This window comes from Lepidochelys kempii, chromosome 1 (genome assembly GCF_965140265.1).
Source record: "Lepidochelys kempii isolate rLepKem1 chromosome 1, rLepKem1.hap2, whole genome shotgun sequence".
NCBI classification, from domain to species: Eukaryota; Metazoa; Chordata; order Testudines; family Cheloniidae; genus Lepidochelys; species Lepidochelys kempii.
Genome location: NC_133256.1, coordinates 171,749,511 through 171,777,110, shown reverse-complemented (window position 1 = coordinate 171,777,110; position 27,600 = coordinate 171,749,511). Strand labels below are relative to the sequence as shown.

The 27,600-nt window shown below is 43.1% G+C and overlaps 1 long non-coding RNA gene across 1 annotated transcript in view; it reads right to left on the bottom strand.

Annotated features, from left to right (window-relative positions):
• The window catches only part of LOC140894810 (uncharacterized), a 73,358-nt gene extending 45,769 nt beyond the window's left edge, over positions 1-27,589 (bottom strand). The window contains exons 1-2 of the long non-coding RNA XR_012153948.1: positions 27,432-27,589; positions 23,305-23,377 (exon numbers count right to left, since the gene is read on the bottom strand). This is a non-coding gene — a long non-coding RNA (uncharacterized lncRNA). The remainder of the gene's footprint in view (positions 1-23,304; positions 23,378-27,431) is intronic.
• Positions 27,590-27,600: the final 11 nt, after the last annotated feature.

Sequence of the window (27,600 nt, the reverse complement as noted above, 5' to 3'; positions counted from 1 at the left end):
GAAGGAGTGCAGCATATGTTAGGGAAGTTTGCTATTAACAGGACCTCATTCTGTCACTCTTACTCATGGTGAACAGTATATTACTCCATTAATAGTCTAATTGAAACCAATGTGACTACTCAGTGCATAAAGTACTATTCAGGGTGAAAAAAGGTTGACAGACTCTGGCTCATAACTCTTGCCTTTTTAGGCAAAATCCTTCTGAAATGGAAAAAAGGTGAAGCAGAAGAGGTGAAAGCCACCCTCATAGAGGCTGGGGAGACACTTGGTTCTAGCCAGACCACTGAACGGCAAGTTTATTATAGGTCTCCTAAAAAACCAGCAGGATATAGCCTGGGTAGAAGGACTGAGGCCTTGTTTACATAGGAATGTCATCCACCACTGTAGCTACACTTGTGTAGGCTTCTGAAATAGACATGACTGCAAATTGTGCTGTACTGATGTAAACTGCACTGGAGGTTTGCTTTTGTACAACTACACCAGTGGCTGAAATCCCAGTGGAGACAAGGCCTAAATGAGAAGGCCTTGGTTAGGGGAGGTGCTATAGAAACAAGGAGAGAAATAGAAGTTACAGAACCTTCCCCCCCGACACTGCAACCCTGCAAAAACTCCAAATCTCCTCCTTTGCCTAATAGAAATGTTTGTAACAAGCAGCATTTGCCATACAGCCAGTGGAAAAAGACTGAAAGTATGCCCCATTTTTGAAAATTGAGATTTCCTTTGTAGGAGAAAGGAATAAAGATACAGGGGTTCATAAATCTAAAATCATTGCCACTGTCAAAGAAACAGCAGCTGCCCCGGATGCTGTCATCCCCCCTTCTCCAACTTGGGTATTTCTGTATACCAGCAGCCTTCATAAAGGTAACTTAGCAGTATCAGAAGTTCAACCTCTGGCTATAGCTCATGTTCTACCTGTAGAGCAGGGATCGGCAACCTTTGGCCCGCGGCCCTCCAGGGTAAGCCCCCTGGCGGGCTGAGCCGGTTTGTTTACCTGCCGCGTCTGCAGGTTCGGCCGATCGCAGCTCCCACTGGCCGCGGTTTGCCGCTCCAGGCCAATGGGGGCTGCGGGAAGCAGCAGCCAGCACATCCTTCAGCCCACACCACTTCCCGCAGCCCGCATTGGCCTGGAGCGGCAAACCGCGGCCACTGGGAGCCGCAATTGGCTGAACCTGCAGATGTGGCATGTAAACAAATCAGCCAGGCCTGCCAGGGGGCTTACCCGAGAGGGCCACAGGCCAAAGGTTGCCGATCCCTGCTTGTAGGGCAAAGGGTTGACTCATTGCTAGCTCCTCCTTGTAGCCAGGTATGGCATAACACCTCCCTCCTCTTTGGGTGTCTCCTGCAATGGTCACTCCACCTCTGCAGTGGTCTGTCTCTTCCTGCGGCCAACTAACTTTTAAAGTCTCTCCGCTTCCAGGGGAGTCCATGAATAAAAAGCAAGGGGAACTAATACAAATATACAGAGTGAATATGAAAGTGGTGGGGAATGATTCCCTCTTAGGGTGCATCAAAATCAAGCCTTCCCGTCCCTCAGGGGCTGTCAGACAGCAAGCATCTGGGAAGCTCCTGCCTTCAGCCAGCCCCTTCTTCAGGAGCTGAGGGCTAACGATCTGCCCAAATGTAAACTTGTCTGCTACCGTTTTTAAAGTCCTCCTCCTGTCTGTGCATTCAATGCAGGTGAGGCGGGGTGGAGCTGGCTGAGCCCAGAGCCTCTCCTTAACCCCTTGTTGCCCAGTGTGGTTTTTATATACTCCATCACACTCCCTTAATGACTTATCCAACAGGGAGACTACAGAGCTACTACCAGTGATGCAGAAAAGAGTGATCAAGTTCTGTCATTGTACATTAACTTATTTCACAGTGAAAAAATGACTTTGAGTGTATGTATTAAATTTGCCACTGTAACATATTGGTAGTATTCAAAACACAGAGGCAACCTCTTCCCCAACAACACCTCCTGTGGTGAATTCGTAATCCTTACTAAGTCTCCCAACTGCAGAGGTGCTTTCATTAGAAACATTTCCCCCCAGCATGGCTGTTTCAATTTGGCAGAAACAAAAAGCTGCAACTCTAAAGTTATCATAAAAAAAAATACAAACTAACTGGACTTGCAACTGGCTGCTGCTTGTTACATCTCTTTCCATTTCAGCTGGTTAGTATTCTTAGTTTCCTTTTCTTTTTCTGGAGGGAAATTGCACATCCTCATACACACCTTGATCAAAATTGTTCCTGACAAGCTCTTGATCTTTCTCTTTATGGGCCAATGGGAAATTGTGTCTGTATTTTCAAAATGGTTTGTACAAGTGCCTTGAGCTTTGCAGAGGAACACTGTAAAAATCTAAAGAAGTAATCACTGGCCATCAAGTAAGCATCTGCCAACCACCACAAACAGACTCCAAGGAGAAACTGCTGAGCTTGAATTAATATGCAAACTAGATACCATTACCTTGGGTTTGAATAGAGACTGGAAAACGAAAAGGAGGACTTGTGGCACCTTAGAGACTAACAAATTTATTTGAGCATAAGCTTTCTTGAGCTACAGCTGGGTGTAGTGGGAGTGGCTGGGTCATTACACATATTGAATCTATTTCCACATGTTAAGTATCCTCACACCTTCTTGTCAACTGTCTAAATGGGCCATCTTGATTATCACTACAAAAGTGTTTTTTTCCTGCTGATAATAGCTCATCTTAATTAATTAGCCTCTTACAGTTTGTATGGCAACTTCCACCTTCTCTCTCTCTCTCTCTCTGTGTGTGTATATATATATATATATATATATATATATAATCTTCTTACTATATGTTCCATTCTATGTATCCAATGAAGTGGGCTGTCAGCCCATGAAAGCGTATGCTCTAATAAATTTGTTAGTCTCTAAGGTGCCACAAGTATTTCTATTCTTTTTGTGGATACAGACTAACACGGCTGCTACTCTGAAAAAAACATGGCTGAGGCTCTGTGCAATAACTTCATAATTAATAAATTTAGAAAATCCATTGTAAAAACAATATAATAAACATCACCATATAAAACAATGGGGCTGAATCTGTTACTCTTTTCCTGGAAGCTGCAAGTGCTGGGAGAAAAAATGACTTCATCTCCTTTGTGTTCCTGACTTTTGGGGGTCATGCATGGCCTTGCTTGGACCCTGGTGTATGTTACAGCAGCCCCGAGACTACCCTTTATTATCTGCTTCCCATGTGCCTCTGTGGGCCCTGAAAAGCAGAGCAGTTGTAGTGCCATGCATTCCAGCCAGCACAGGCGCCGACTTTCCAATGTGCCAGGGGATGCTCAATCCCCAGCTCTGCCACAGGTCCTGCCCCCACTCCAACCCTTCCCCCAAGGCCCCACTCCTGTCCTGCCTCTTCCCGCCCCCACCCGACTCTGCCTCTTCCCACCACTGCTCCACCCCGCTTCTTCATGCCCCGTTCCACCCGTTCTCTCGAGTGCGCCATGCTCTCACTCCTCTGTCCTCTCTGACAGCAGTGCCTGCATGCAGCGAAACAGCTGATCACGGCTGGTGGGAGGTGCAGGGAGGGAGGGAGAGGTGCTGAGTTGTAGGGCCTGCCGGCAGGCAGAAAACACTGGGGAGAAGGGGGAAGGCTGATAAGTGGGCTGCTGGTGGGTACTCAGCACCCACCATTTTTTCCCAGCAGGTGCTCCAGCGTTTTCCTCCTGTGCTGGGAGTGGGATGCAGGGCTGGTTTAGATACCTTATGACAGGTCTACACTGGCTAAAGAATCCCTCTACACAGATGGTACTCTCGGGGGCCAATTCTGCCTGTTATACAGCCCCTCTATGCTTCCAAAATGATCTAAAAAACATTTCAGTGACAAGGTGGGTGGGGTAATACCTTTTACTGGTAAGAGAACTTTTGTTGGTGAGAGAGACAACCTTTCAAGCCACACAGAGCTCTTCTTCAGGCTTGTCTCTCTGTCACCTACTGAAGTTGGTCCAATAAAAGATATTACCTCACCCACCTTGTCTCTCTAGTATGCTGGAACCGACACAGCTACAACTATACTGCAAACTAAAAAGGACCTGACATGAATGAGATTCTGGTCCAATGCACCAAAAAAAGACAAACAGAGAGAGCAATCCGTATCAGAAAAAGAGGAAGGGTAAACATTTTTCATAGAGAAAAATAAAGGATTCTCTTTTTCTTAAGCGGGACAGTTGCTGTGTTTTAGATAAGGTAACTAAGGGTTAAAAGCATCTCTTCTGAGATATGACAGGCTGTTTTACATATTTACTTATTTTTTCCTAATATTTTCTGGTCTGGAGCTTGTGCAATATTTGTGTATGAGCAGAGAAAAAGAAATGGTATTTCACAGTTCATGAATCACTCAGGAAATAATCATATTGCTTTGCCAGCAATCTTTTTGATGGACAGCACCTTGTCACTCTCCCCTCTTCCCAACCAGGGAGTCCCCTTTTATTTTTTAAATATAATATAAACTTGTGTACTTATAACCTGATTTCCAGAGGCCAGTCAATTTTTAAATGAATAATAATTTCTCAATCTCTGTGGTTGTAAAATGTTAGAAATATCATATAAATAAGATAGTTGGTAGGGTTTTGTGAAACCCAAGTAACCCTATGCAACTAAAGGTTATCATAAAACTTCAAAGGGGCCAATTCAGTTTCACTGAAGTCTGTGGCAAAGCTCCCACTGACTTCAGTGGGAGCAGGATTGGGTGCAAATTTACAGAAATCCACTTAAGGATTTCTGACCTCTTTCAATTGTATGTTTTGTAATCAAGCAATTTTTCAATAAGAAATAAAAGAGAATAGGCTAAAAAGCAGTTTGTTTCTAACTCAGTGTTAATTATTCTGATTCTGTGTCTTTGATGTAATGCTGATATGCTGTCAAGGTTCCTCCCCCACTCTGAACTCTAGGGTACAGATGTGGGGACCTGCATGAAAAAACCTCCTAAGCTTATCTTTACCAGCTTAGGTCAAAACTTCCCCAAGGTACAAAATATTCCCCCCGTTGTCCTTGGACTGGCCGCTACCACCACCAAACTAATACTGGTTACTGGGGAAGAGCTGTTTGGACGCGTCTTTCCCCAAAAAATACTTCCCACAACCTTGCACCCCACTTCCTGGACAAGGTTTGGTAAAAAGCCTCACCAATTTGCCTAGGTGACTACAGACCCAGACCCTTGGATCTTAAGAACAATGAACAATCCTCCCAACACTTGCACCCCCCTTTCCTGGGAAATGTTGGATAAAAAGCCTCACCAATTTGCATAGGTGACCACAGACCCAAACCCTTGGATCTGAGAACAAGGAAAAAGCATTCAGTGTTTTACAAGAAGACTTTTAATAAAAAATAGAAGTAAATAGAAATAAAGAAATCCCCCCTGTAAAATCAGGATGGTAGATATCTTACAGGGTAATTAGATTCAAAAACATAGAGAACCCCTCTAGGCAAAACCTTAAGTTACAAAAAAGATACACAGACAGAAATAGTTATTCTATTCAGCACAATTCTTTTCTCAGCCATTTAAAGAAATCATAATCTAACACATACCTAGCTAGATTACTTACTAAAAGTTCTAAGACTCCATTCCTGTTCTGTCCCTGGCCAAGACGACTACAGACAGACACAGACCCTTTGTTTCTCTCCCTCCTCCCAGCTTTTGAAAGTATCTTGTCTCCTCATTGGTCATTTTGGTCAGGTGCCAGCGAGGTTACCTTTAGCTTCTTAACCCTTTACAGGTGAGAGGAGCTTTCCCCTGGCCAGGAGGGATTTCAAAGGGGTTTACCCTTCCCTTTATATTTATGACATATGCTATTTAAAATAACTGGCTAAGTGGTGCAACTGATATGTACTGAGGGATATTTACATTTGTCTTTCTCTTCTCTGTCCCCAAGTGTGCACACATACGCTGCTGATGTCTTGCCTCTAGCCAGTTCCGACTCAGATTTCTGCTGCCTAAAATAAATTAAAAAAATATATTCTTCTCACAGGCTGCAGTTACTCACCCAATCAAGAGTCTCTAAATATTTTGCTTCTTTTAATATTTTGCTGCCTATGGCAACTACCTGTTCTACTTGTGTGCCAGAGCCTGAGAGAACTCGAAGGGGTAAACATTCAGCATAGAGCTCAGGGAATAGAGCACACAGATCCTGTCATTGGCAATCAGAGTTATGCCTATAAAATCATGGCGCTCAAGCTGTACCAAAATTTGCTTATGTGCATAAGAGTTTTCTGGATCTGGCCATAAATTAAAAAACAAAACAAAACAAAAAAAGCCTGACAGCTGGTATTTGTTTTTTGTTTAAATTTAGGGCCTGACCCAGAAAACACTTATGTGTCTGAGTAACTTTTGGGTTTGATGATATACCTACTTTAGTAAACTCACATGTGTTTGTAAGCTCAGCCTCTTAGAATTATAGGACAGGCATTAGTGTTCCTGTTAAATGCACAACATATTACTGCCTGCTAAACAAACAAAGAGGATAACTCATCTTTAGTAATGATAGTAATGTTCTCTTTTCTGTTTTATTCCTGTTTCAGAAGCCATTGCTAAGGAATGAAAACAGTTCCTACAAATGCAGCCACCCTCTCTTGGCTGGTGGCGATGTGTAAGGTAGGAGAGACATTTTTTTCATAATGTTCATCAGCAAATAGTGTTGTTTAAGCCTAAGCACAGTGAGTGTGCAACCTGAACTCCAACTAAGGTGTTTTTGAAGCCTAAGGAATTCTGGATTGCAAACTGTCTATTTACTTAAAAGAAATGGCCAAAATTTGCAAATTTGGGCACCTAAAGTTAGACTTCTAAATTCATATTTGGGTGCTTAAGTGTCCTCATTTTTCAGAAGTGCTGAGCATCCACAAATGCGATTGGAGTCAAAGGACAATATCATTAAATCAATTTAGAATCAAATTCATTCTTGCAAATACTGGGTAGCTGTGCTTCATAATCTATGGAGCAATATGGCCAAGTGGAAGTTCCTGGTGCTCAATACTTTTTCAAAATGACAACCTTTTGCCTAAAAAAAGACTCAGGAGCCCAATTTAAACTAAAGAGATTTCAAGATTTTGGCCAGTGTGTTTTTAGCAAATTGACTTTTGAAGTGACAGGTTTTCAAAAGTGGGGAAACATCTAGTCACTATAGTCAACGGAAATAAACTTTTATTTTTGATTCAGTTTTTTTAAATCTATTATTTGTATTAGGGATTAAATTAAAAAAAAGGAAAAGATCTGTGAAGTTGGCCCTGTATAAAACATTGGCTTATGACTGACACATATCATTTGTATAAATCTTTTCTAACTTTTTTAACAAACTTCAAGATTTTGTTAAGAGTTTGTTAGCATTTAAAAAAAAATCATTTTGCACAGCTGAAAACAATTTTCCTCTAATGACAGCCCATGTGACCACTGGAGGACTTGTTTGAAATGTAGCAGGAAAAGTGAGCAGAAATGAAATGTCTCAACTAAGGCCTGGACTACTGCAGAAAATTAGGTTGGTTCTACTACATTGGCTAGGGGTGTGAAAAATCCATGCCCCTCAGTGGTGTGATTAAGCTCACCTAAATCCCAGTGTAGACAGCACTAGGTTGACGGAAGAATTTTTTCGTCATCCGAGCTATCACCTCTTGGGATGGTGGATTTCCTACACTGGTGTGAGAAGCCCTCCCATCAGCATTGATAGTGTCTTCATTGAAGCTCTTCACAGCAGTGCAGTTCTGCTGGTGTAGCAAGTCAAGGGTAGGCAAGCCCTGAGCCTACCCTTGACATGCTACCCACTTATTTTTTGGAAAGGCGGGGGGAGAAGAACACTAGCTGCAACTGACAATGTACAAGAGAAAAAGGATTCAAATTCAGAATGTAAAATAAACTATTGAATGGACATAATCTTACAAATATTACCACAGCTCCCCACCAGGCTAGATGACTGTAATGGGCCCTATTTGAAGCTGTTCTTGAAATCAACATATTGAGCACAGACCGAATAGAACATGACAGCATGACGGCTCAAAGAGTCGTCCCTGTGAAAGTCGGTGACATACAGTATGTCAGAGAGGCTGCCTGTTGCTCAGCAAGTGGAATTCCAAATTGTACTTTTAGTATAAAAGCCTCCCATAATCCTGAGGACTGATTTACCACCCATCATGGCACTGGAAATTGCGGGGTGCAGGAAAGGGGTTGGGAAATGTACACTATCTTTCACTACAATATTGAGAAGGCTGGAGGAAGGCTTATTTCCAGTCTGAATTTGTCTAGCATCATCTTCCAGTCACTGGATGTTGTTAAATTTTACCTTCTAGATTGAGGAGCCCATTATCAACTTTTTGTTCCCCAAGTAGGCACTTAAAACCTGTGATCAAGTCACCCCTTAACCTTCTCTTGGCAAAGATAAAAAGATTGAGCTACTTGAGTCTCAGGCCATGTATACACTACACAATTTCACTGATGTAAGTTACATCAGCATACAGCCACCACAGTTAGTATATCACTCGTGCGCATGCATAGTTGGCTTCTTATGTTGACACAGTGTAAACTCACCAGCAGTCTTGTATTGATGCACAGTGAGGTGCACCATGGGTAAGTGTCCCAGGGTGCGGCCCACCATGGTTCAGTGCACTGTCTTTTGCGTAATGCATGGTGGGGCAGAAACGAGTTGTGCAGAGGTGAGTGGGATAAAAAGGGTCAACTTCTCATAAGTTAGTGTTCTCCATCCCATAATTTTTGTGCCTATTTGCAATTTCCCATGAACCTGCTTGGGACTTGTTGCTGTCTGCCATCTCTGACAGAAGCATGAAGCTGCACAGCCCTGCACTATTGCCATGAGTGTTGTAAGCACAGGATTTATGATCCTCCAACATCTGAAGAGCTGCAAGAAAAACTGTTGGGAACATGATGATTTCCAGGTGGCCAGTTTACTGAGGGATGTAGGGATAATCAATTCAAAATTGTTTGTGGCATTCACAGAGCAGTTGCAAACAGAAGAGAACTGTTTCTGGGCCTGAGAAATGAGCACTGACTGGTGCAATCACAACATAATGCAGGCTCGGGATGACAAGCCGTGGCTACTGAACTTTCAGATGTGCAAGGCCACATTGCTGGATCTGTGTGCTGAGCTTGCTCTGAGACATCCAGCACAGGGACATCAAAGTGAGAGCAGCACTGAGAGTGGAGAAGCGAGTGCTGATCCCACAGTGCAAACTTGCAACACCAGATTGCTACTGGTCAGTTGGAAGTCATTTCAGAGTGGGAAAATGCACTGTGGTGGCCATTGTCCTGCAAGCATTCAAGGCCATTAATTGTCCCCAACTGTTTAGAACTGGGATTCTCAGCATTGTGCAGGACATAGTGGATGGCTTTGCAGCCATGGGATTCCTGAACTGCAGTGGCACAATAGACAGCATGCACATTGCCATTCTGGCTCCAGAGCACCTTACCACAGAGTACATCAACAGAAAGGGCTACTTTTCCATGGTTATGCAAACACCGGTGGATCATCAGGGATGCTTCACTGACATCAGTGTGGGTGGTTAGGGAAGGTACATGATACTCTCATCTTTAAGAACACAGGAATGTTCAAAAAGCTACAGGCAGGGACATTTTTCCCTGACTGGTGGATTACTATCAGTCATGTTGAAATGCCAGTAGTGATCCTGGGGGACTCAGCCTATCCCTTACTCTCCTGGCTCATGAAGCCATACACTGGCCGCCTTGACAACACCAAGGAACAGTTCAACTACAGGCTCAGCAGATGAAGAATGACAGTCAAATGTGCTTTTGGTAGATTGAAAGGGTGCTGGCATTATTTACTCACCAGATTGGATCTCAGTGCAAAAAATAGCCCAATGGTTATAGCTGTCCATTGTGTCCTGCATAATATTTGTGAAGCAACGGGGGAAACCTTGCTGCACGTTTAGAAGGTGAAGGTGGAACAGCTGTCTGCTGAGTTAGAACAGCCAGACACCAGGGTTACCAGACAAAATAAACCAAGATAAAGCCTAGGGAGGCTTTTAAAGAGCACTGTAACAGTGGGCCACAGTATTGTGTTGTGGTGTACTGTGCTCAATCTGTAGGAGCAGTTTGGGAGCCTGCTAGGAACTGTGTTGTGCTTGTTGCTTATCTGTGAATGTATCAATGACAATGCACCTATTAATGTGGATGGGGTTACTGTACAGTTCTGACAACTACAGTGTTTCACACTGATCTGATGGGTAGTAAGTGTACAAGAGCATTACTTCTCTTTGTTGTACCGCTGCCTCTTCCAGTGTGAGTAAATTAAAGAAAAGTAGAAATCTGTGTCCTGCTAACTTAGAGGTGCCATTCCTGTAATGGAAAATTTATTTACATGCATACCCGATGTTCCTTCCCCAGCATCGGGCTTACCTGTGCTTGACTTGTGGGAGTGGCTGGATTGCGATGGCATCAAAAATAAGTCTGGCTTGCTGCACAGCTGGATCCTCCAGTCCCCCGTCCTCCATATTCCACCTCTGCTTCCTCATGCACTTCCTCCTCCTTGCTGTTCATGGCCAGGGGGCTGTGACTCAGGCTCCTCTGAGGTATTCATGGTCGGGGTGGGGGTCTCTGCATGGAGCTCGTTGTAAAAGATGCATGTCTGTGGCTCTGCACCCAATAAATGGTTAGCTTCACTGGTCTTCTGGTATGCCTGCCATAGCTCCTTGGCTTTCCCATGGCACTGCTGCTGGCCCCTGTTGTACATCCCCCAGGCAATGGGCTCATAGATGCCAACATTTCTACAGGGGGTTTGGAGGTGCTCCAGCATATCCTCTTCTCCCCACATGCCCAGGGGATCCAATATCTTCTGTCTGCTCCAGGGAAGAACATATCTGGAGTGTGTAGCCAACATCTTCAACTAGGCAGTTGCACCCAGCCATGGATTACTGCTATGTACACTTGCTCAGCTGGGCAATCAGGAAAACTCATTCCAAAATTTGCAGGCGGGATGCTTTAAAGGTGGGGGATGCTTCTGGTCTATGTGACCCCTGGGGAATGGAGCTCACAATGGTGACCAGAGCAGTTAGTGGCAGCCATTGTGGGACAGTTGCTGGAAGACTGTTACGGTCGAGAAAAGTAATACAGTGTCTACACTCACACTGCATTGACCTCCATACTTTGGCCATGGTTCTATGCCAGTTGGGGAGGTGGTGTCACTACGCCCGCATAAAGGGGCTGTGATGGGATGCCTGCTCTGCACTGGGCTCTAAGGGGTTAATAGAGCCCTAGAGGAGGCTGCACAGGAGGCAGCCAATCAGAGAAGGGCTAAAGGGAGTGGCCAAGCAGGCCTATATAAGAAGGGAGCTGCAGGGCAGAGTAGAGCAGTTCTGTGCTGGAGGGCCCAGGGAGGACGGACGGACGGACGGACGGACGGACGGACGGACGGACGGACGGACGGACGGACGGACGGACGGACGGACGGAGTCTCTAGAGGGCTGAAAGAACTGCCAGAATCCTGGACAGAGAAGTCCTATAAGCAGGGACTGGGGCAGCCAGAGACAGCTCCGGCTGGCAGCTGGGGTTTGCAGGCAGAAGCCTTTAGGCAAAGTCAAAGAGGATGCTGGAGCCACAAGGAAGTGGCCAGACAATATGCTGCAGTAGCCACGAAGGGAAGTGGCTGAACAGCAGACTGCAGGTCCCCCGGGTGTGGGGGAGCACCGTATGTGGCACATGTGGAGGGCTGTGTTGCTGAAGAGGATGCAGCTGGCCTTAGAAAAGCGTGGGTCCTGGAACAAAAGTGACAGTGGTGAGGCACCACCAGAGGAGGGTGCATTGGTGAACAGAGCTAATCCCCAGGACAGCCCGCAGGAGGCACCTCAGTGTTGAGTGAACTCTGTTACAGGGGCACTTACATCGGTGGAAGACAAATTTCAGTGTAAACACAAACATAACTAGATTGACAGAAAGCGGCTTCTGTTGACCTAAATTTGAATTGTAAATTCAGGCCTCACTATAAGACATGTTTTTCAGTTCTCTAATTCTTGTGTCTCTTCTATGACCCCCTCCAATTTATCAACCTCCCTCTTGAATTGTGAATACCAGAATTGGACATAATATTCCAGTAGAGGTTGCACCAGTCTCAAATATAGAGGAACTGTAACCTCCCTACTCTTACTCATGATTCCCCCATTTATACATACAAAGATTGCATTGGCCCTTTTGAACACAGTAGTGCACTGGGAACTCATGTTCAGCTGATTACTTATCATGACCCCCAAGTCTTTTTCAGAGTCAGTGCTTCCCAGGACAGAGTCCTCTATCACGTAAACATAGACTGCATTCTTTGTTCCTCGATGTAAGACCTTACATTAGGCTGCATTCATTGAAACATAGATTGTTTGCTTGTGCCCTGTCATGGGGTGTATAGATCCCATGCTGGCCTGGCATCCAAGGAGTTAACATAGCAAACACCAGCTAGTGATGATTGGCAGCCTTACAGCAAACGAGAGAATAAAAAAGCTAGAGAAGCAGAGGGGAGGGGTGGCTGCCAGAGGAGCAAGCAAGCTGGAGAAAGAAAGTCCTGGTGAGAAGCTGCCCAGAGACAACACCCCAGATAAGAGCTGATCAGATCGACAGGTTGGAGATACCCACAGGACTAAGGGAAGTAGGAAGGAGATCAGGGCACAGCAGGAGGAGTTACTGAGGCTTGATTCTGCCTGCCTGTTTAAGGGCTCTGAGGTGGAACCCAGTAGAGTGGGTGGGCCTGGGTTCCTCTACTAATACCTCAGAGTCTTAAGAATCAAAGGACTTTGTAGCATTCCCTGAGGACAAGGTCCAGTTAACCCCATCAAGTATAAGGGTAAATGTGTATATCCCAGTTGAACTGTGACTAACAACCTTTATAGCCCAGAATGGGATTATCATAGGGACGCAGGCAAGAAGAGCTGACTAACCGTACCACCAGACCTAGTGGACTCTGCAACACTCCAGAGGGGACACTGTCACACTGGCATACTCGCTCACACACTCATTAAATTGTGCTATAGACTTCAGTTTGACATTAGAATAAGCTACTGTGCTGGATCAGTTGCACCTGGTGGAATTAGCTCCATGGCAAATTCAAAACTGATCAAAGGAAAAACCTTTGCACACAACATTTAAACTGTGGAACTCATTGCCAAGAAATTAACAAGATTTAAAAGGAACAACCATTTGTATGAATAACAAGAATATCAATTTATCATAGTTAATGCTAACATAGATTTTTGAAGAGATATTAAACCCCACACAATGAGGCTTAAACCACTCTCTAACTACAAGGGATAAGGAGGTTTCTTACACCTTCCTCTGGAGTATTTGGTGTTGGCCATTATCTAAAACAGAGTACAGAACTCGATGGACAATGGGTCTGATTCACTATGGCAGTTGCTATGTTCATGTGCATATCCAGGTGTAGTGAGGCAGTGTGGCCTCCCTCCAAGACAGAGGGGGAGGAACCACCCGCTGTACCCAAGTGGGCAGAGCCAGACATGCCTCACCACTCCCACCAGATGTGGGTAACAGGAACAGGAAGTATAAAGGGTGGAGCCTCCAGCTTAATTGGGGCTGTAACACTGAGGGAGACAGATGTATCCTGCTCACTCCAGGCTGCTGACTCTGCTGCTAAGCCTAGCGACACCCTGGTCGCTGGAAAACCTGTGTCTGCCACAGACCTGCCAGGACTTCCACTGGCCACATCCCCAGGGATGGCAGACAGCCTCCCGTCTGCACGTGAAGAGGCCTGCATTAGTTGGCCATCCACCGGAACTAGGACGCCCAATCACTGGGTTTGCTCCTACCCTGCATCAACAGCCCAGAGTTAATTGACCCGGCCAAACGGGTCCAGAACCCACAGACTGTGGTGACTGCTTTGGCCCTTGATAAAAGGGCCCAGGGATTATGGACTGTTGGCTGTTCTCCCTCAGCCTAAGAGTCAGAGCATACAGACTCCTGGGAGGCCCTGTTCCTCCCTAAGGGTCACAGTCCATTGATTATCTGGGGTTCAGCCCTACTGGACCAGCTGGGACACTAAGGCCTATTTGCTAATTCCCCCAGACACTAGGTAGTGATTCCGATGGTGTAGTGAGGCAGTGTGGCCTCCCTCTGACCCAGAGGGGGAGGGGCGTCTGCTGCATCTACTACACCATGTTTCCATTTATTTTTAAATTCAGTGTCATTCAAGTCTAGTAGTCTGAAAAACTTTCAGCTGGCACAGAATGTGTGCCCAGTTACACAGATTGCCATGAACACATCACCCTAGAGTGCTTCTCTCTCCAGTAGCTACAGCATCCAATTAAAGGTCTGTTTTAATATTAAAATCTCTCCTTGAATCTGGCTCTGGCTACCTGAATCAATGTGCCTCATTCCACAACTTTGACTGATAGCTATGTTCCAATGGACTATGAAGCTGTTGATCAAAATGGGAAGGCTCATGACTGCAGGAGATGGAACTTTATAGGAACTGGACTTAGACTCTGGAATTCCTGGAGACATAAAAATAACCACAGACCTCTCATGCATTCAGAACTAAATACAAAGTTCAGCTCCTTGCCCTAGTTTTTTTTTTCCTACAGTAGCTGCTCCCACATGCACACATACACTTCAGCTACCTTTTAGCTATCCCTACTTGCAGAAAAAGGAGAGAGAGATTTTCTTTCCTGCTTGGGGACACTCAGACACTATGGGGATGATGACTTTATAAATACCTCAGTGTAGTAGACAGTCATTTCCCTCATTCTTAAAATATAACTAGCTGTACACTCAGGGAAGTGAAATGCTTGGCTGTAATTGTAGGATCTTACAATGAAATACTGTGGGTGTAACAGACACATCTCTCATAGCTGATCTCATGGACTCTGACTTTCTTTTTTTGCCAGAGCATTCATCTTTCTAGTTGAATATATATTTGTATACCATGTGGAAGCTGGATTGTTTGTGGATTGGAGATTTTTAGGAAATTATACAATTTTGTATTTTTATAAAATATGTATATAAACAAATCACATTTATAAATCAGATAGGTACAACCATCAAATATCTTTTTAATATCAAAAACAGCAAAGAGGGTAGATACATCACATTTTGTACAAAGATGGATTTGTTTTTACATGCACTTGTCTGTCTCTTATAGAAAGGGTGCACATGAGGAGAAAGAAGGTAGAGAAACTATATTCAAAAGAAGGAGACTATAAACCTGGATATGGACCCCCACTATAAAGTTCTGTTGATTCCCTTTACAAGCTTTTTGTAAAAGCAGGCAAATATCTAGATGAGTTGATGTAGCCCCTGGAAGACCTCTGCATGCCCCCAGGGGTACCTGTACTCCTGGTTGAGAACCACTGTAATAAACTGTCCATCGCCAAAGACACATAGGGCTCAGTTCTGCAACCCTGATTCACAATGAGGACCATAGGAGGTTTACCTGAGCATGCAGAGCAGGATGTAGACTCACCTTATATCACAATGAAAAACTAAATCCTAAATAATATCATTGAGTTGCTTCCCCTAAAGAATTGATGTAAAAGAGGGAAATGAAAAGTTCAGTACCACTCTGGAACATACTACTTCCTCGCAGGTTTCTGGCTTTTTAGAGTTTTGAATAAATGAGGAGTGAGAAATGAAGTGTTTGGCTTTGGCTTAGGTATTGTGTTAACAGAATTCCTTCTGAACTTGTTCAAAGTCTAGAGCTACATTGAGTTGTATACTGGGGAACTGTGCTGGGATCAACAAGACCCCATTTATACCCAGTAACTCACTGCTTTTCTGTTTTGTGTATTGCAAAAGGTAATCAAAAGTTTCTTACATCCCTGGGCCACCAGAAAGTTTCAGAATGCAATGTGCCAGTGTTAGATAGAGTTCCTAACACTATAAGGTGATAATAAAAAAAAAATCCCATTGTGTGTTCCAAGTGTGACTGTGTATATGTTCACACCAAAAACTGATATCTAGCAGCATACAGACAAGGAACAAACATGGACTAAGACAATAATAGTAAACAAATTACATCCTTATGGGTTTCTGAGCATGGTAAGTGACAAAAGTATCAAAGGGACAGTGAAAAGAAGCAGCCATGGGCATAATTAATGAATGAATATATATATATATATATATATAAAGCATCTGAGAGAAGGATATTGTGAAACAGAGCTTAGAATGAGACCCAAAGGTCAAAAGAGTCCATTAGGAGAGTTCCCTTGTTGATCCCTGCCCCAGAATCACCCTCCAAGAAAGGGTGGTTTTACTGTGCAGTGGCCTACACGGCCCAAGATAATGCTGACTTGGAGTCTTGGTTGTCCTTTCCTCTTTTGCAAACTGGGCCCCAGCTTTGGTGTGCTCTCTTTGTGGGAGCATATGCAGGGGGTTGCCATGGTTTTCTGGCATTGTATCATTCTTCCTGGGACGTTGGAATTTCAAGGGCAAAGCCAAGAGGAGAGAAGAAGGGGACCAGATGCTGTCCATGTCATCATCTTTTTTCTGAGCCTGTAGATTTTCACCTGAAAAGTCAATAGGGAGTTAATGTGCTTGAAACAGCATTAACTTAAGTTGGTCCCTCCCCATTGCTGCTACAGCACAGAAACAGAAGGAGTCTGGAAAAGGCAGCATGACTTCTAAAGCAAACACACTGCTATAGGAAGGGGAAGCCCTTCAGGGGGACTTGGAGAACCCCTCCCATTGCAGCTTTGGGAACCATGACACTAAAGGTGTGTGTACACTGCAAAATAAGCCCAGGGATAGTGGGATTTGAGTCAACTGACACACATTAGAGAACCCTGGGCTTGAGCTTCTGCAATGGTTCTTAACCCTATATTAAAACTTTTCTAACCCGGGCCTCTGGCATCTATGCTGCATGCTAACCCAAGTCAAACCAATCACATCCCAGAGTCCCTGAAGCGTTCTCAAAATGTAACCACTGGAGCTCTCTGACCATGATGCTCTGTGAAAAACTTTACTGCCCACTCTGCACATTACAGGAAGTTTGAACAGTCTGCCAGGGAGTCATTTTGGTCTTTGTGCTCCTAGATACCAGAGCCAGCAACATGAAGGAGGCGCTGATTGAAGAAATTATCTTGCTTGCATTTTCATAGCTGTGTCAGGAAACCGACAGAGCTTCTGCGAGGTGTCAGTGGACATTTCGGCAGTGTTTTTTGACCCACCAAAGGTACCTGATGGATTTCATGGTGGAGGAGGCAGCAAAGGAGAAGCACCCTGGCCTTGCAGACTTGCACTGGTAGATGCTGCTCTGTACAACCAGCATAGCTGCTGGTGCTCCCTATGTAGACGGGTGTTTCTGGTGCAGTGCCACAAGCACAGAGTGATGAGATCATGCCATTTAGCTGACCTGTGATGACCAGCAGTTGGTCCAGAACTTTCTTATGAAGAAACCTACATTTCTGGAGCTTTGTGAGCACCTCATCCTGACACTTCAGTGTAAAGACACATACATGAGGGCACCCTTCACTGTCCAGGAGCGGGTTGTTATATATGGCAGGAAGATGGATACCCCACACTGCTATAGGTCTGTTGCCAACCAGAAATTGCACATTTTTGTGGGCATAAATTGGGCATGCAAACAGATAAATTGGACCAGGGACATTCTGAAAACTGACTCTTTGTATGCCCTCATTCTGCAATTTATTCCATGTGGGCAGAGCCCTGCATCTGTGCAGAGCCTAACTGAAGCCAACCAGGCTCTGAGTGGGTGTAGTGGTCTACCTGAACAGAGAAATTTGCAAGATTGGGGCCTTAATGATGTTTTAAAGAACTGGCTGTCTAGCTGAACTTTCTTAAGGGCTCAAAGCTCTAGGACCAGGCTGGGAAGCAATTATTTGTACGATTAAAAACAAACAACTGAAAAACAAAACACACACACATGCACACAAAGGAAAAAAGAATTATTTATGCAATTGTTACAAAGAAGCTAGTAAATGTATTGCGTAAAATCCTGGCTACATTGAAGTCAATAGCAAAACTCCTATTGGCTTCAAAGAAGTCAGGATTTCATCCTTTGTCATTTAATCACAACATTTATCAATATTACATTTAGAAAATATATCTGAACACAAAGCACATAGGTCTTTCCCATTTTATGCTGATTCATTCTAAAAACAGCAAATGGACTCAAATACTTTCTAGATTTTCTTCTGCCTTAATATTTACGCCACTTTTAATTTCTCCATTGGTTGTAGTCAAGTTCTGTAAACTAGTGTATGCTGTTTTTACAATTAATTATTTTAAGTGAGTTCTTGTTTGCCAGATATCTCAAACATTTAATGATAAATAGTTACTGTTCTTGATACATCAGAAGTGCCTTAAGGGAAAACAAATTCTTCCTAAGAGTGTCTAAATGAGCTCAGTAATGTGATATGTAGCTGCAAGGGAAGAAACAATTTTACATGGAAAAGTACTTTGGATTATACACTAATCTTCTACAGTATAAGATATTTTCAGCCTGATTCAGGATAATAGTCAGAATACCCTGACATTTGCTCACTCAACTGGTATTTACATTACTATGAAAGAAGTACATTATTGACATAAATTCTGGAAAATTCTGGATAAATCTCTTGGCTCTAGTTAAGGACAATGAAAGTGTATTTTATGTTTTTTTCATAATGATATACTTGCCATAGTTTAGGTAACTTTACACAATGCAGCAGAACCATATGGCCATGTAAACTGGCTGTGTACTGAGTGGACAGATCACCTGGTAAATGGCACAGTGGTAAAAACAAACAAACAGAATCTTAGGGTATATAAAAATTGAGACTATACAACGGGGTATATACAAAAGGACACTGGAAATATTATTATCTCACTATTTAAATCAGTGATACACCCTCATCTAGAGTTTTGTGTTCAGTTCTGGCCTTTTTATCTCAAAAAGATATAACTAATTGCATAGGCCATGGATGGATAATAAAAAAAATGATTAGAGGCACAAAAAGACTTCCATGTAAAGACAGACAGAGACAGTGAAAAGACCAGGACTGTCCAGTTTTGAAAGGAGGCAAACAAGCATGGTAGTCTACACAAGTAATGCAGTGTCTAGAGAAAGCAAATTGGGTTCTCTTATTTATCTTTCTACACAGTACAAAAGCAAGGGATGAAATGTTAAGGCAACAAATTTAAATCTCCTAAAAGGAAATAATTTTTTCAACTAACACATAATTATCCTATGAATCTCTTTGACACAAGGTATCATTGAGGCCAAGAGCTTAGAAGAGAGGTTCTCAAGCTGTGGTCCGTGGAGCACCAGTGGTCCACAATCTCCATTCACGTGGTCCACGGATAGTTCCCTCTAAGGTGAGCTCCTGGGTGGCCTCACACAAGAGAATGAAGGGTCACACACCTAATTAGTGGAGCCGTGCAGGCACTAATTAGGTGCCTGGACCTTGGAGAAGACACACATGTGAGGTCGTGGCCTTAGGGGAAATAAGGGATAGGTGGGAGAGGGCAGTGGGGTGAGAATCGGGGGTGGGGGGAATTTGGGATGTGCAGGACTGCGTCGGCCAGAGAAAGAGACAACTTTCCCCAGCTCCAGAGCTGCAGCTGTCGGGGAGAGACCTCCCTCCTTCCCAGCCTCAGATAGGGGACTACTGTGGTGCAGGAGAGGGGGAGATAGCGCCCTCCTTCCCAGACCCAGCTTGGGGGCTGCCATGACAGGGGAGAGAGGGCACATCCATCACATTAGAAAGGTAAGACTACTGATATTAAAATATGAGTTGTGTGCTTTTATTTGTAGAACAAAAAAAGTTAATTATTATTAAGTTTGTTTTTATATAGCGCTTTTATCCAAAGCACTTTACAATAGTTAACTAAAGGCACAAACAACATTTGGAAAGATCATTCAGTGGTCCGCTGAGACTCTTAGCAATTTTCAAGTGGTCTACGGGAAAAAAAAAGTTTCTGGACCACTGGTTTAGAAGATTTCAGAAAAGGACTAGACGTTGATATGAATAATGATAAATTATATCCACAATTATAGGATAAAAGCTAAAATTCAAAACAATTAGGTATATAAACTCATGTTTCAGGCCACAAGACCCCACTAACTGATGGAGGTTAAAAACAAACATCCTGAATAGTCAGGTAATTCCATAATTGTCAACTATGTTTTTTTTTCCCACCTTCCTCTAAAACATATTGTACTGGCCTCTCTTAGAGAAAGAATACTGGACTAGATAGACCACAGCTTTCACACAGTATGGCAACTTCTATGTTCCAGAGGACATGCAAATGAACTCTTACTACTCCAATCACTCTGGGCAGTCTTTCTCTCTCTCTCCTGGGATCAACCCTAAGCACATTCTGAATTTTCCACTTCACAGGGCATAGAAGTTTCAAAGACTTCATTCACTGGAACTTCCTTTACTGCTTTTCAGCACCCTCTCTCAGAATTCACATATGATCTCACCTCCACCTTGAACGATAAACCTAGGAAGATGACTCTTCCTGATTCCTCCAAATGCCAATACTCTCCTTCTGTGCTGTCCCCAGCCATAAAATCTTCCCCCAACAATCAAACAATCCCATTCATTTCTGGCTGTCTATCTAAGGCCTCCGTACAAGTTGCACAAATTGTAGGACAAGACCTGGTCTCTCTGACCAGGTAGGACTATGGGAGTTAATATTTGCACAGGTTCCACCAGAAAAAGGAAGGCGGAGACACAGGTCTATGATATACTTAAATTGAGCAGAATCCAAGAATACCTATGTAATCTCTCTATATTCTTACACCATGTCTAGCACCATGAAATCAGACTTCCTTACTAATATTAAATCAAGAAGGTTATCTTCTATATCAGGGATCGGCAACATTTGGCATGCAGCCGGCCAGGGTAAGCTCCCTGGCAGGCCGGGCCGGTTTGTTTACCTGCCGCGTCCGCAGGTTCAGCCTATCATGGCTCCCACTGGCCTCGGTTCGCCGCTCCAGGCCAGTGGGGGCTGTGGGAAGCGGCACGGGCTAAGGGATATGCTGGCCACGGCTTCCCGCAGCCCCCATTGGCCTGGAGTGGTGAACCGCAGCCAGTGGGAGCCGCAATTGGCCAAATCTGTGGATGCGGCAGGTAAACAAACTGGCCCGGCCCGCCAGGGGGCTTACCCTGGTAGGCCGCGTGCAAACGTTACTGATCCCTCTTCTATATTCTGTAGGAAGTCTGTTGTTTTGGTCTGTGTCTTGATAACATGATTTGGATTTTGGTTATTAAATGAAGCGTGGAAGGGTGACTTTTTTTTCTGAAGCTTCTGAAGTTTGTAGTGATTTTGAGCACATCTGGAAGTAAGTTCTACAGTTATAGACCATTTGGCCTAGTTCTTGCATACAAAAGTTTCACTCTTGAGGTTGACAGTTCCATTGGGCTAGTGCAGCATAGGAGGTCATGATCAAGTTACCTGATGTAACATAGCTTGTTATAATTTATGATTTCCATGATAACACCCAAAACCTGCTAGTTGATTTTCAAGTGCAGAAAGAGACACAATCTCTGGCTCAAAGAGTATACAATCTAAAACATGGACTGAGCTCATGGAGAGCTTTGAATGTCATGACCAAAAGTTTGAACTTCACTCTGTATTCAATGACAAGCTAATGGAGAGTGGAGCACTGGAGTGATGCGAGTTGCTGAATAGACAGCTGTATCTGAACAAGTTTGTGCCTTTTAAGGTTGGCACTTTCATCCTAAGTTCTGTAACTAAGCCTAGAAATCATAAATGAGTTGATAACCACATCCAGGTGTGACTCTGACAAGAAGAGATGCAGACTACTAGTCAGCAGTATGTGGGAAAGAATGTCCATCTCCAGCCATGGTTATTTGGGTGACAAGAAGCTGGGTGGCCCACATAAGTGCAAAGCAGTCAACTTTAGGGATGTGAGGTTCATGTCACGATCCACTTAAATGTCTGGCTCCGTTCCACGCCTCAGATACTACTTGGGCTGCATTTGATCCATTAAAAGTACTCCTATGCTGAGAGGTACTGGTGCCTGCATAAATCACAAACCTCTTTGAGATTGGGTATGAACACAACCTTAAATTAATATAACTGTTAGGATGAGTTAATCGCAAGCCCACCACCTAAGACAATGGGGATTGTGAACAAAGGACTTTTGCTGAGGTTTTGTTTGTGTGTGTGTGTGTATGTGTGTGTGTGTGAGAGAGAGAGAGAGAGAGAGAGAGTCAGAAGCTGGAAACTGAGAGAAACTCAGAGGGGGAAGAAAGCCAAGCAGCATCCTGTAAGCACAGCGTGAGAGCTAGAGAGAGAGCTTTTGGGACTGATGTTGGCTAAAAACGCGTGTTGCTGTAAGCTAAAAAAAACTAAATAAATAAGATTGCATGAAAGAAAATACCAGAATCTACTTCCAACTGAAAGGACTTGGAACTCTGACTAGTCACTAAGGTCAAAAGGAGTAACAGTAGTTTCTTGTGCTATATCAGTGGTTCCCAAACTTGTTCTGCCGTTTGTGCAGGGAAAGCCCCTGGTAGGCTGGGCTGGTTTGTTTACCTGCTGTGTCTGCAGGTTTAGCCAATCTCGGCTCCCAGTGGCTGCGGTTCGCAGCTCCAGGCCAATGGGAGTTGCTGGAAGCGGCGCGGGTCGAGGGACGTACTGGCCGCCGCTTCCCGCAGCTCCCATTGGCCTGGAGCAGCGAACCCCGGCCACTGGGAGCCGCGATCAGCCGAACCTGTGGACGCAGCAGATAAACAAACCAGCCCGGCCTGCCAGGGGCTTTCCCTGCACAAGCAGTGGAACAAGTTTGGGAACCACTGTGCTATATAAATGCACCATATTATTGATTCTTCTGTGAGTACAGTGTTTTGTATTGTATCAGAATTAATACAATCTACTTTAAACAGCCTCACTGTCACTAAATATTAATCAGCATTTTAACTGGACAAAATTATATATATATATTATTTAAATATATCCCCTTTCCTTTGTTCCAACGCAGGAATAAAACAGGCAATTATCTCCATAATGGCAGCCTGTAAGTCTCTGCATGCATCAGAATAATTTCTAAACCATTGAAATTTCTCCAGCTGAAAGGAGAATCCTTTATTTAAGGAGAATTTAAATATAATGAAAACAATGTTATAATTTTACATGACTGTTACTCATAAAGTTTTAATCTAAATGGTGGTAATTTTAGATCTTTATGAAAATCTTCGTAAGATGTTAAGAACTTGAAACATAACAGTAGTGCAAATACTTATGAAACTGTCTTTTGTTTATTGTATATCATTTCCTCACCATTGCAATGCTATTGTTCACTGTTAAAGTGCTTCTTTAATTGTGTTTTCGGTATTCATAAGAAATAAGCGTTTTTGGGATAATTACTCACTTCGGTGAAGATCAGCAATTTGGCTCACATACACTTCAGAAAATTAGTCAAAATGTTTGAAGAAGACAGTTTCCTACAAAGACAAAGATACTATATGTTTAAAACAAACAAAAAAAAGGAGTTTATTTCATTTTCGTCTACTGAAGTGTTAGGCAATTATTCTAGAACATTTTGACTTGTTTACAATTGTTCGTCAGTGTTTCTAAATACAACAATCTTTAGTACTATAAATGCCATCGTCTATTTTGAAATCATTGCCAACCATGATCATATGTCTCCAGGGGTACTTAACTGATTTTCAAGGTACTTCATGAAAATTTCAAACTGTACAAGATAGATAGGCAAAGCTAGTTGGTTTTCTTACCAGTTGGAATGTAAACAAAGAACCCATAATTCAATATACAACAACATTATCAGCAGAATTTAAGTTTTAGTATTTAATTATATTTGTGTAGTATGTGCATGCATCAAATCATATTTTTTAAAATAACTGCTACTTTATTATTCAGATAGCAAGTGAAAGCCTTTACAAATAATGTCCATGTCTCATAGAGCTTATAAAGGAAGGAAAAATCTTCAGCTGATGTAAATTTTCATAGCTCCAGTTACTTAAAAGGAGCTATGACAATTTACACCAATCAATGGAGCTATGACAACTTACACCAGCTGAGATTTTGCCACCATATGTTCAGGGCCTAATTTTGCCATCTTACTCATGCTGACTAGTAGTTTACAAGTAGTCCCACTGAAATTAATTTAAATTAATGGCACCACTTAAGTACTCATCCTGAATAAAAGTGGCAAAATGTAGCCCTTGATATTTCCCCCTATATTTCCTATACAATATTATAGCCAAACCATCCTTCTATGAAGCATCTAGCATATGACTTAATATAGTTTTGAATATTCAAAATCCAGAGCTTTGCTGAACACACTTGCTGTTTTGTAATAAATAGTAATATGCAAGTTTCAGAGACGTTATTTGTTTTGTGTTGTCTTGTGAAACTTATCACCTTTACTGCAAATTAAATGAATGTATTGGCTTGTTTTGTGTTTGTCCAGTGTTTAGCACAATGGGGCCCTGGTCCATGATTGGAGCTCCTAGGTGCTATGATAACACAAATAATAAGGTATGGATCCAATAATGGCTACCCCTAAATTATGACAATGACCTTTCTCCTGCTCATTAATTTTTCCCAGTGACTACTGTTTTGTTCTTTAAATGTTGTGGTGACATATCAACATTGACTTTCAATCTTTCACATTAAAGCCACTTCTGAGACTGATTATTACTCTGTTTCAGAACGTTACAGAGTTGGATATTCTCATCACCTTTTGGGGGTGTTACATTACATTACATTGATGGTAGTTACATTACAGGCCTTATGTAACAATGTGCATGTTGAGTAAGCAGCATGTAATCATGAACAACTGAACTTTTTTTTTAATCAGTGCACTTGTTATGCATGTGATCTTATCCAGAAAATAGGTCCTTACTGTTTAAGAAATGGTTATGTAAAAGACTCACAGATGACTGTTCCAGTATGGTCCATTCTCTTGAAGGAACAGTATCTATTTTATCCAAGGAATGGCAGACACTACTTATATTGATATAGACTGAAGTTTTACAGTGCTTCAAAATTCAAAACTTCTGTTCATTTAATATGCTGTCATGATCACCAAAAACCACCTAGGTGGGGATTGTAGCAGGTATGATAATTTCTCACATTGTCTTGTAGTCTTTATTTTGAAGTTCTGAGTGTGATATTCTGTTACATCTTACTTCATTGTTGACCTTTCTTCAATTAAAAAAAATGCCCATCCCTTTAGCTCTATTTGCTCGAACAGCCCATATCTGAGCAGTCTGTTGCTTCAGGAAAATGTATTTTAGTAACAGTGTCAGAATAAAGAGTCAGACTTAGAAAATGGTTTTCTAATCCCAGTTCAGTGCAATAACAATTGTGCTCTTGGATACAGCACTGATGGAGAAACTCTTAGCAGGTTTATAACTGAAAGTACAAAAAATCTGGGGTCATATGAATCTATAAAGGATTACAATTTTATCTGTCCAACTGGGGCATTCTAATTGGAGTTTGTGACCACTGACCTTCTGCCTCCTCTTGTACTGTAGTATCTTTTGAATATAATCATCAGCAAATTTTTTAAATGACAAATATGAAGTTCATGTGTGATTTCTTGCCATTTACTGTAAGTTAAGATCATAGGCTATGTGTTACATGAACCTCTGTTATATTAGTTCAATCTCTATGTAAAGTGTCAATGTGAAGATGACCATACTGTCTGTTTTTGCGTTTTAGTTTCTGGTCTTGTTTTTTTAACGCTTTTTTTCCCTAATAATAATAACCAAAGTTCTGTTATATATCAAGTTGTTGCATGGTAGTGTTTTCAAAATAAAATTAAAACAAATGGTAAACTAATTTGGCAATCGAATCCAATCTGCTTAACGCAAAGGGGTTCTTGTCTTGTGCAGTAACTCCCCCCACCCCCCTTCTTCTCAAAGTTTTCTAGCTAGGCATGAAGACCATGTTTCAGAAAAACCTTCCTATTCAGGAAGGCACATAAGTATGGATTTAGCATATGCTGAAGTGCTTTCCTAAATGAGGGCCCAAGTCCATTGGAATCAATTGGAGTCTTCCCTTTTAGGCTTGGATTAGACCCTTAGCCTACTGAAGTCAAAGACTGCTGAACCTGCCATATATCGGTTTCAGTAATACTTCATACAGAATGGCAGTCACCAAGCTCATTTTCATTGTGCAAGAAGCTGCTTCTTTTTCATTTTGAAATGTATGCTCCAAAAACTTTTCCCCTTAAGAACAGGGTGGCCTAGCATATCCTTGGAATAATTACATATTTGATGTATGTAGTAAAGATTAACCACTGACCACAAGTGTCTCACTTATTTCTCTATTAATATTATCTGAATATATTTCTGAGGATTCTAAATGTCATCCACTAAAGGCAACCGTTCAGCTGTATTATATTTCTTGTTGTGTCCAGCAAGGTTTAGCTAATGGTATAATCTTCCTTTCCTGTAGCTCCAATTTTTTATGAATATTTCCCAGCAAGTGTCAGGCTGAAGATATTTATCATGTTACTTTAGGTTAGTTTTCTATAAACAGTCCCCCCCCCCCATCCCCATCTCCATCCCCATCCCCAAATAAAGGCTGGAGGGAAAAGGATCTCAAATATTATGGAAGTGTTAAACTGGAGTAGTCTTTTGTTAATTACATATCACAGCTTTCTGTCAAAATAAATCTGCTTCTATCTCCCAGCATGTATCAGAGAGGGAGTAAGGTGATAAGTTCATTCATGAGGCTCCTGAGACCAAAGTTCAATAAAGAACAGGATGGATTTTACCTTTTCAAAGTCATGCTGGTTAAAAATTCCTGTTTTTTCTCCTTTTTTTTTTAAAAAAAGTGGACTCTTTATAGAGCAAGGTCTGTAACAAGACTGTACTGACCATAGTATCAGGAAACGTAGAGTGCAAGCCGTATGCTTTAGTGCAGAATGGTTTCAAAATAAACTCCTACAAATCGTAGAGCGCCCCCCCTTTTTTTTGGTTAATAAAAAGTCAAAACAGGAAATTTCCTAGACAAATAAATGAATAAGTGTAAAGATCTGTGACATTTTAAAAACATAAATGAGGCTCCCATATGTCTCATTGCCCGATATTAGAATATTGTAACACACACAGAAAGGCTGACAAGAGCAAGATAAACCACAGCATTATGCTCACAACAGGGTGTGTGTGCGCGTGGGGGGGGGGGGGGGGAGACAATCCTCATGCAAAGGCCTTCTCACCTGCCCCCAGGGGTGCTAGAACAATTTGTAAAGCAAGGGTGCTGAGAGCCATCGTCCCAAACCGCAAACCCTGTATATGATGGGAACCACTTCAAGCCAGGGGTGGGGCGGCACACCCACGGCAGCAGCACCTATGCCTGTCCCACGAATGAAAGACCAAATGCACCCACCTCCGCCACCCCCACCCCACGCACCCTGCCCAACGCACGTTGGCCCGAATCCGGCAGGTGACAGGCACAAGCCCTCCTGCAAAGGCGAGCTCCGGCTGCGAGCCACGAGCGAGCTGCAACCCCAGCGCTGCTCACCTGCCCGGCCGGCGAATAGGGGGCTCCCCGCCGAGCGCCCCCGCTGCCGCCCAGCCCTGCGCCCCTTGCCGGCAACGCCCCCGGCGCTGGCAGCCCCGGGAGCGAGGCGCAACCTCGCCGCCCCCACGCCCCGTGCAACCCCCAGGTAGCTTCCTCGGCCCAGCCGCAG